This window comes from Pavona decussata, unplaced genomic scaffold (genome assembly GCF_977016875.1).
Source record: "Pavona decussata unplaced genomic scaffold, jaPavDecu1.1 SCAFFOLD_184, whole genome shotgun sequence".
Classification (NCBI taxonomy): domain Eukaryota; kingdom Metazoa; phylum Cnidaria; class Anthozoa; order Scleractinia; family Agariciidae; genus Pavona; species Pavona decussata.
Genome location: NW_028145593.1, coordinates 1,613,447 through 1,623,914, shown reverse-complemented (window position 1 = coordinate 1,623,914; position 10,468 = coordinate 1,613,447).

Below are 10,468 nucleotides of genomic sequence, written 5' to 3'. Positions count from 1 at the left end.
GAAATTGTGTCGTTTCTCATACGTTGCGGCCACCATACTCTCAATATCCGTCTTAGGCATGTGAACTGAAATCTATCCAATTTCTTCTCTTCGGCAGCTGTTAATTTCCATGCTTCACATCCATACAATAGCACTGGTCGTACCAGAGTCTTAAACAGTTTGATTTTGTATTCCGACCAATGCTCCTTGTATTCCAGATCTTCTTTAGGTTGTAGAAAGCTCTCTGTGCCTTGCTTAGACGTTTCTTGATGTCTTCCGTGCCACCACCCTCTTTTGTCACAGTCGCGCCCAGATATACAAACTCTTCGACGTCTTCAACTTCCTTTCTTTCAATCATTACTTTGTCTTCTCTTCGTGCATTCATTCTCATCACTTTGCATTTTTGCGCATTCAATTTCAGCCCCACTCTCCCTGCATTATCTACTAGTCGGTTGGTCTTGTCCTGTATTTGTTGGTGTTTTGATGAGAGAAGGACTATATCGTCTGCAAAATCGAGATCTTCATGTGTAGTTGTAAAGTTCCATCTGATGCCATTTCTTTGTCCTTCTGTTTTTCTTCGCATTACCCAGTCTACAGCAAGCAGGAATAAGAAACCTGACATGACACATCCCTGCTTAACGCCAGTTGTGATCTTGAACCATCTTGTTTGTTCTCCCTCATCCAGTACTGAACATTCAAAGTCTTCATACATGATCTTCACCATTCTTATCAGCCTGTCTGGGATCCCATAGGTCTTCATGATTTTCCACAGTCCTTCGCGGTGTACTGAGTCAAAAGCTTTTTCAAAGTCGACAAAGTGTGCATAAAGTGTCGCCTGCCATTCATTCACCTGTTCTATGATGTTACGGAGGATGAATATTTGGTCTACTGTGCTCCTGTTCTTTCGAAACCCAGCTTGTTCTTTTCTAAGGACACTGTCTACCCCGTTTTGGATTCTCTGGATGATGACTTTGCCCATTACTTTGCTAGCCACAGGTAACAATGTCACACCACGCCAGTTCTTGCACTCTTTCAGGTCGCCTTTTTTGGGTATTTTTACTATCAAGCCTTTCTTCCATTGTTCAGGTACCTTCTCCTCGTGCCATATCTTATCAAACAGTCTTGTCAGCTCCTTAACTGCCACATCACTATCTGCTTTGTACAGCTCCGCTAGAATGCCATCTATACCTGGTGTTTTTCTACTCTTTGTCTTCTTCAGTGCCTCCCTTACTTCTACTTCCCTTATCTCTGTTGTATCCATCTCGCTAATTTTGTCTTCCTCCACTTCGTTCTCTTCAATTGGGTTCATTGGGGCCTCCCTGACTAGCACCTCCTCAAAATGTTCAGCCCATCTTTCAAGTCTGGCATTCTTGTCTTTTATTGTCTCACCCCTCTTGTTCTTAATTGCTGCAACTTGGCGCCGTCTCTTGTTTGTGATTTTCTTTGCTGTTTGGTACAGTTCCCTATTTCTCCCATTTTCGGCATACTTTTCTGCTTCATTTCCTAACTGTTCTAGCCAAGCTCGTTTATCCTCCCTTGCTCTGCGTTTAACCTCTCTGTCTTTCAATTTGTACTCTACTCGTAGCTTGCTTTTTATTCTCTCTGATTTCGTGCAGTGTATTTTGTCGTGGATCATCTGTCGTTGATCTATTGCTTTCCAGGTTTCCTCTCTCAACCACTGCTTGTTTTTCTTTTTCACCCGGCCTAGTACTTTCTCAGCAGTTTCTATGTAAATTTTTTCCATTTGCATGCAATCTTCATTGATGTTTTCCTCGACCTCTAATGCTGCAAATCTGTTTCGCAGTTCGACGCTGAACTTGGACTTGAACATTTCGTTTTCCAGTTTGTTTGTGTCAAGTCTTGCATTAGTCTTTGCTCTATCTGGGTTTCTATGTAGTTTCAGCTTTATTTTCATGATTAGCAGAAGGTGATCGCTTGCTGCATCTGCACCCCGGTACACTCGTGTGTCTTCCACAGACCTACACCATTCTTTACGGATCATCATATGATCAATCTGATTTTGAGTCCTTCCATCAGGTGACACCCAAGTCGCTTTATGAGTTGTTCGGTGTGGAAAGCATGTTCCTGTGATGACAAGACCGTTCATTGAGCAGAAGTCACATAGCCTTTCACCATTATCGTTTATGTTACCCAGTCCATGTTTTCCCATTATTCCTTCCACATCCTTGTTGTCGTCACCAACCTTTGCATTCAGATCTCCCATAACAATAACTATGTCATGACGGTTGCATGTATCAAAAGCTCTTTGAAGTTGCTCGTAGAATTCGTCCTTTTCATCATCTGTTGCTTCGTTTGTCGGAGCGTACACTTGGATTATAGTTGTATTTTTGAAGCGGGAGTAAAATCGGGCAGTTATTACACGACTGCTTATTGCTGTCCATTCCATTAGGCATTTCTGTGTGTTCTGACTCATCATTATTGCTACTCCTCTCTGATGCTCACTTTCTTCTCCAGCAAAAATCATTGTATAGCCATTCCCCATCTTAATACGTCCTGCTCCTGTCCATCGTATCTCACTTAGTCCCAACAGATCAAGTCTGTACCTTTCCATCTCTCGTGCTATTTGCGCTGCTTTTCCAACTGTGTACATTGTTCGTACGTTCCAGCATCCCACACGCATTCTTGATTTTGGCGTTGCCAATGACCTTGTCGGTCTGTGGGCTTCCCGTAGGTTTTCACCCATTGACGTCATGGTGTGTCCGGTTGTGCCTCCGTCCACGGCCACAGCTTCGCCATTGCTAATTAGTACTTGAGAAATTGCAGTTTCGGTAATCTTCTGTTTTTTTCCGGGGGCAAGTGATTGGCCTACCGCCCAACCCCCATGACCTGGAGGGCCGGTGGTTTTCTGTCAGGGTTTTACCTTCCCTTAGGGGTATTATGGCTCCCCAGTTGGTGCTGCTTTAGCCTGGACCCTCACCGCGCAGACCAATCCGGCATGGTTAGACCTGCCAGGAGCACAAGGCTCCCGCCGGCATAGCCCTGGGGGTCGTAAGGTCACACAAGCTTCCCCGCCACGACAAGGCACACCACCAGGGGGAAGATTGTCAGAGTAAACTCATATTTAGCAACAATCTCAAGTGTCCATTATATATTTAGTGTTGTGTCTGTAAACAAACAACACTAAACATGTATACGTATCACCTCTGTATCTTAATTGAGCGTTTCAGATCCGGCTTGAGATATTTGCTGCAGAATTTTAAGTTCGTTGACATAAAACTGGTGCAAACAGTCATGCCTACGAAAAAAATTTGAATCAAAACTTCCCCAAAATTACGTCTCAGGATTTGAAATGGGGCCTAAAGAGGCGCCCTTTGTAAATTATGAATTCTCAAAACATAGTATTGCATTATTTTAATTCAGTTTCAGCTTATTTGTGATGAAAACAGCAATACCACTCTGAGTAATCTAGACACGTATGGTCAGCCGCAACACTGTGTACACCCGACGAAACTACTCGAACTGTTCGGTAATCGAACGATTAGGTTCGATTGAGTTCGGTAATCGAACACAATCGAACCTAAACAGTTGTGTGAGAGTTCGATTGCGTTTGATTTCCGATCCCAATCGAACTTATTCGAACGTTGTAAATCATCACTCGAATTAAGAGGCATTTTGAAAAGTCTTTTTTAACATGCAAGAACAACAAAGAATTAAGTGAAATGAACAATTGATTGATGTAACTTTACTGAAACATCAATTTTTGATCCGCTTCTGTTATCATTTTTAATCGAATATATGCCAACTGGGCCATGCAACCTTATCGAAATCAATCAAAGTTCGATTGGGATTGATCGCTACATTTTTTGTGAGAGTTTAATTGTGTTCGATTGTCGAACCCAATCCTTCGATTGAGTTCGATTAAGATCGATAAATGAAACGTTCGATTTGGTTGGAGTAGTTTAGTCGGGTATACAATACAAGACAAACCGATAATGTCAATTAGACTTGTAATAAACACGTGCATGTTAGTTCCCAAGTTACTGAGCAGAGACGACCACGCCTTTGAGGAGTAGAGCATTCCAATAGGCCATTTCCGAGTTACTGTGAACCTCAGTATGAAAGCGAGGGTAAGTGCAAAAGCTTTTCATGTGAAAAATTAGTTTCGTTTGCATATGAATGAAAACTAATTTTCATAATAAAAACTTTGCACTTAGCCTCACTTTCATAATGAGGTTCACAGCAACTCGGAAATGGCCTATTAATCCGTCAATCAATCAACCAATCAAAGATTGCTTGTTTATATTGATTCATGAATGGTAAAAAAAGACGCTTTTGGGAAATTGCTTTCTCTTTTCTAGTTTTCTAGTTAACTCGTGAAAGCAGTATGCGCAATGTACCAGTTATCGTTCCATGGATTGGGCACTCGATGGGATGTAAACTTTCAAATATGGCGCACTTTCTCTCTCTTCTTCAATTACAAAATTACGCTCTTTAGAGTTCGAAAGTAACAGAATAGCCTAAAGAACACTTGACCAACGTACTTTGTCTTCGTACTTTTTTATTTTGGTGAGAAAAGCCCCATGTTGTCAGTGTTAAAAGCCGCTCAAGCAGATCGGCCAAGTCATAAAAAATTTCGAATGGAAGGAGAAAATACGATTTAGAAATGTGTTAAGGTGTTCCATGTTGATTCGCGTATTTTTCTTTGGCGATCTGAAGTCGTTTAACCGTTAAAATCGTTGCGTCACGCATGCCAGATAGACACCCCTTAACAACTAAAGCTTGGTTTACACGTACGACGCAAGCATAAGCATAAGCATAAGCACAAGCACAAGCACAAGCACAAGCACAAGCACAAGGATGTTTACACGTGCGATAAGCACAAGCATAAGGTGACATACGCAAGCGCAGAAGCATTAAAATTTGCTGCCGCCATTTTGCAAATGGCAACACATGAGTAACTAAAATGTACGCTGACAACTTGTCACTGTTTTTCAGTTTTATTTCCTTGCGCTTGTGCTTATGCTTGCGTCGTCCCGGTTTACACGTACGACGCAAGCACAAGAGAATGAAAATCGTTCCATTCTCTTGTGCTTGTACTTATGCTTGCGTCGTTGCGTCGTACGTGTAAACCGGGACGACGCAAGCATAAGCACGAGCGCAAGCACAAGGCGCTTATGCTTGCGTCGCACTAGTTTACACGTAGGTTTCTTGTGCTTGTGCTTGTGCTTGCGCGTATGCTTATGCTTGCGTCGTACGTGTAAACCAAGCTTAATAAATACAAAAATTAATCTCTTCTGCTGGAGTCGTGCGCATGTGGCTTAGTGGCATGGTCTTTAATGCGAAAGGTCCCTGGTTCAAACTTCCCAATGTCACGGAGATTTTTTTTCTTCTTTTTTGTTTTTTTTGTTTTGCCTTTAAAAGCCAACCACCCCAAAGGCTCCAAACAACTTTTAACATTTAAACTTTTTTTAAAAAACTACAAAACTATTGAATGAGCTCAATCTCGCTGAAGGAAACGGTTAAAAATGTAAGCGGAGTATAATGCGGAATCAAGCAAACAATGCGAACAATGTTCTATACCTTTCAGGTCACACTTCATTCACGCATGTAATTTGATACGAGTACTAGCACTGAATTGCGGCAAGAGAAAATAAGAGGACAGAGAGGGAAACTAGGGGTGTTGGCCGGAATATGTGAATTTAACTAAATTCATTTTTAGACATTATCTAAACGGCAGTCGGTTTCCCGAAACCTCAGCAAACGGTTAGTGTGACGTCACAGGAAGTCATCGGAGCGTGCTAACGTGGCAATGCGTAATGACGGCTGTTGAATATTCAGTATGACTTTCCTTAGTGGTATTTTCAGGCGTCTAAATGCGTTTGCAGACGTCTCTGGAAACAGACTTCTGTTTCCACGACATATAAAATAGCTTAAGCGCAATTTATATATCCCAAGGGCTATGCTGGGGGCTCCCTCTCTCTCCCCTTGTTCTCTCTTGGTTACGGCTACCACTATTCACTTCTGCATTCACGAGTTCGCTCACAGGATCCTTTGATTTCTCTCAAAAAAGCCACTGTTGACTGTCGAAGATTTGAATCCCCTTACCAAACATCATCTGGGAAATGCAGTTTTGCCCTGCAGTGATGAAAAACTCTATATTATTTTAGTTTATTTTCTCACATCTCTAACTCGAAATCCCCGAGGAGGGGGGGGGGGGGGGGCGGTTAGTTTGAGTCACCGAGATTGGTTTAAATTTCAAGTATCAAGTATCAGGGCCCCACTGAAAACCGCCAAGGCGAGTGGGCTCCCTGGATAAATATTATCATTATTATTATTATTATTATTATTATTATTATTATTATTATTATTATTATTATTATTATTATTATTATCCTGTAGCTGAAATTAATCGCTTGTCTCACGATTTTGTGGCATAGGTGTTCATCGCTACGTTTTGACCGTTTCTGATCAGGCACTGAGTTTTGACTAAGGGCTAGATGGGCTGATATCGATATACCAAATACTCGATTTATAAGTAGCACCATGGTTGATGGTAATTGGTGCATTTCGATCCTCGCTATGGTTGTTAGCGATTGGAGGATTTCTATCCTCGTTGTTCAGGCTCAGAACACACTGTTCCCCTGGCAGTCCCCCTACGACATTGATGCGCTGTTGTGCATCTGTTATTTGATCGTAGACATCCAAGCTTCTGGAGTTCCAATTCCATTATCTCTGGTGATGTTATAAGGATGAAGTCTTAGGTGAATGGACCCTTTAAACTTGTGGGTGTACCATTGTGGGTCGGGGGGAGGGGGTCATTAAACTTAACCTTCTCCCAGAGCGGAAAGTGTCCGGTCTTATTAAACTACTCGGAGGTCTAAGTGCAAGCAAGCCGCAACGGTCAGTCTGATGGTGATCGTTTATCGGTAGATGCATTGATCTCCCAGTTTCTCTAATGTATGAGGGTCTCAATAGGGTAGTGGCTTTTTCAGTTAAGGACTAAATGTTTGGCTTTTTACGGCTAACGGTTAATTTTTTTTCCATTACGGTTAAGAGAAAAGTTAACAATTTATTTCCTTTGTTTTAAAGAGTTAAATATTAATAACCTTCATACTGTGCACAACGGGTATGTGAGTAACGGAAAATTCATTCCCTAACTTGTGAATTCCACGTTAAATTTCACTTCAAAAACCGATATCGCGCTTATTGCTTCACGATTCGTGCAATATCGGTTTTTCGTCTGAAATTTAACTTGGAATTCTCTCGTCAAGTGGTGACTTTTCCAGTAGTTCTAATCGTAATATTAGATAGGGCATACTATGATAGTCTTTTTATACTTATAGCAATATGTTATATATAAATAGTATATTTTTTAAACTACTGCGTAAAATTGCGCCAGGAGCGACAGAAGACCTTTTGTTGAAGCGCTGGCGGGCGATGCCGAGCGTGCCGTTGCAAGAGGTGATTTGAGTATTGTCTACAAAGATCACTAAGCAAATCAGTGACAAGAGCACTAGCGAGTCGGTCCTTGTCAAAGACAAGGATGGTAACAACCTAACAACAGAGCAGGAGCAAGCAGCGAGATGGGTACAACACTTTCGTGAAGTGCTCAGCCATACACCGTCCACCAGGTGACCCTGCTGACCTACACCAACAGATATCGCCCTGGACATTGACACCAGTCCCCCAACTGAAGTAGAAGTTAGGCTCTCCATCAAAGCCATACAGTGTAGGAAAGTTGCTGGCATTGATGGCATCCATGCAGAAATCCTCAAAGCTGACCTTAATACTTCGACTAAGGTCCTCACAGACCTCTTCAGAAAGATCTGGGAAAAGGACGCCGGGTACCTGATGACTTGAACGAGGGTTTAATTGTCAAGTTCCCCAAGAAAGGCAACCTTCAGAACTGCGATAACTGACGAGGCATCACACTGCTCTCCATTCCATCTTAAGTTTTCTACAGGATCCTCCTTGGCAGAATTGATGCTGCTGTTGACCAGAGACAAACCAAAGGCTAAGATTAAGTTAACTGAGGCACTTGAGCGGATATATCTGCAACCAAAAAAGGTTACCGTTATCAGGTACTCTGTCCAACCTCGTTCAATGGTCTCTCCTCTTCCCGTCCCTGGGAAGGAGGTTAAACTCTGTTTTGATATACCGGTTTCGTCTGTGAGTAAATTGTTGGGAAAAACATTGGTTTCAATCTCTGTTGTGTTGTTAACTGATTTATTAATTTCTCGTTGATCTCATACACTGTGAACTCAAAAAACACTGGAAAACTCTCTCGAATATTCGTCTCGCTCGCTCGTCTCAATCTCGATTTCTTCTTTCCGTTGCTTATGTCGATTAATGGACATGATTGGCTATTTTAGTGTCAAACCCCCAAACATGTAATCTCGCATTTGCTCACAACAAACTCGGCACCAACTATTACGTTGATTAGCATAATTTCCATTAGCAAAGCTAATCCTGCAATGGAGCGGCCAGCGGCCGCACAATAGATTAATACATGCAGTGCATATAAAGAACCAGATTACATTATTGATTCATAAAGTAATTCAAAAGCTTGAAAGTGTGTTGGATACTCCACTGACAAATTCTGAGTAAGAGCCAGACTTGATGACGTCAGCCGGTGGTGACGCATTCCATGCTGGGATCGTTCTTACATAAAATGAGTATTTGTAAGCATCAGGCTGATTTAGCAAAAGAACGGGAACGTCAGTTGACAACCGCGCGCGCGTCAAGAATGCCCATATATAGTCGAAATAGACTCGTGTCCAGACTATTCCGCGAGCTCTCGCGTCCTCAAATGACGTTCCCGTTCTGTTGCTAAATCAGGCTGACTGAAGAGGACGGTAGACTTATCTTAAAGTCATGACTCGCCCTTGTTCAGCTGTACGCGGGCACAGAGATAAGCTCGTGGGGAAGGGAGATGTTAACGTGACCTCTATGTATTTGATAAAACATGTCGATATCACATATGCTACGTCTTAATTGCAATGAAGGCAATTTAGGTCCGTGAGCATAGATGATACACTACTAAAACGTAACGGCTATAATCGTTGTTAACAAACCACGCTGCGCGGCGCTGTACAGATTCAATATCAGGCTGGTGCAGGTCGATAAGTGCCCAGAAATCGGCTTTTTGGTTAGATTCTTAGTCTTTCTCATTACAATTGAGTGAAATGATCTCAAGCTTTCTCTTAGGTTGTTTAGTAGAACGAGAGCTGGAGTAGGGCTGGAACTATGTATCGGCGGTCCCATGGGGGGACAGAGTGAATACGACACTGATCCGATCCTCTTGTAGAATTGGTAGATTCGAGGCACTGGAAACTGTTATACATCGTATTCACAAATGGCGGAAGCGCGGGAAAAAACTGGCACTAGGCATCAAAACGAGGCGTTTTAGGATAAACAAAAAATAATTTGCCTGCGAGTACAAGCTCACAGAGAGACTACAGTCGAACCTGTATATAACGGCCCTGTATTAAGCGGCCACCCTCTATTAAGCGGCCAGTTTTCAAAGTCCCGATTTTTCGCTCGTACAAACGCTGTATTTGTTACCTGTATTAGGCGGTCACCTCTATTAAGCGGCCGCGGCCACCCTGTAGCAGTCCTATGTTTGTCTTTCTTTGTTATTTTTACCTGTATTAAGCGGCCACCCTTGAATGGAAACTAAGCTATATGTTATTTTATTGTGTTTAAAATGCGATCCAGCATCACTATAGAGAATCAAATAACATGTACAAAGCTACTGTAAGCTGATGAGATATTCGGCCTTTTAAGATCGTTAACGCTTTTCAGATATCCGCATGGTGTTGAAGTACAGTACCATATACTGAACGCTAAAAAAAGTTTGTTTTGAATATGCTTTACTCTTCAGCAAGAAATTCCTCTTAAATTGGCTTGTTCTTCAGCCATGTGACATTGAACATTGAGCGTAACAACTATGAAATTACGGAATGAGATATTTTGTTGTGAACTGTAAGTCATAGAAATAGAGCACTGTATACCGTAGAAGGGTAGAGGACAATTTATTGCATAGTACTTTTACTCAATGTTACGTATAAATTATACTGTTAAGTTACAAGTTGGCACTGAACTTTGTTTAAAGTATTGATCGCTTGAAAGAGTGTTGATTGTCCTATTGTTTCCTTGCATGAAGTGTTTTTGTATGATACGCCATTAAAATTGACATTAGACAACGCCCAGTTAGTATTTTAGGGATCCTGTATTAAGCGGCCACCTGTATTAAGCGGCCAGTTCTTCAAGTCCCGAGGGTGGCCGTTATATACAGGTTCGACTGTATTTAGCTGATAAGCTCTTAAACAGATAGTTTTTCAGATCGCTGGTTTCATTCCGAACGAGAGAGGTCTAGTGTTTCTTGGTTCGTTTCTTGTAGCAATCCCAAATGCAAAAAAAAAAAAAAAAAAAAAAAATCGGTTAGAGTTTTTGTTTCCGAAGGATTCAACTTTCGAGCGCAGATGGATAGAGATACTACAGAAGTTTGTTTGGTATGTCTTTCGGA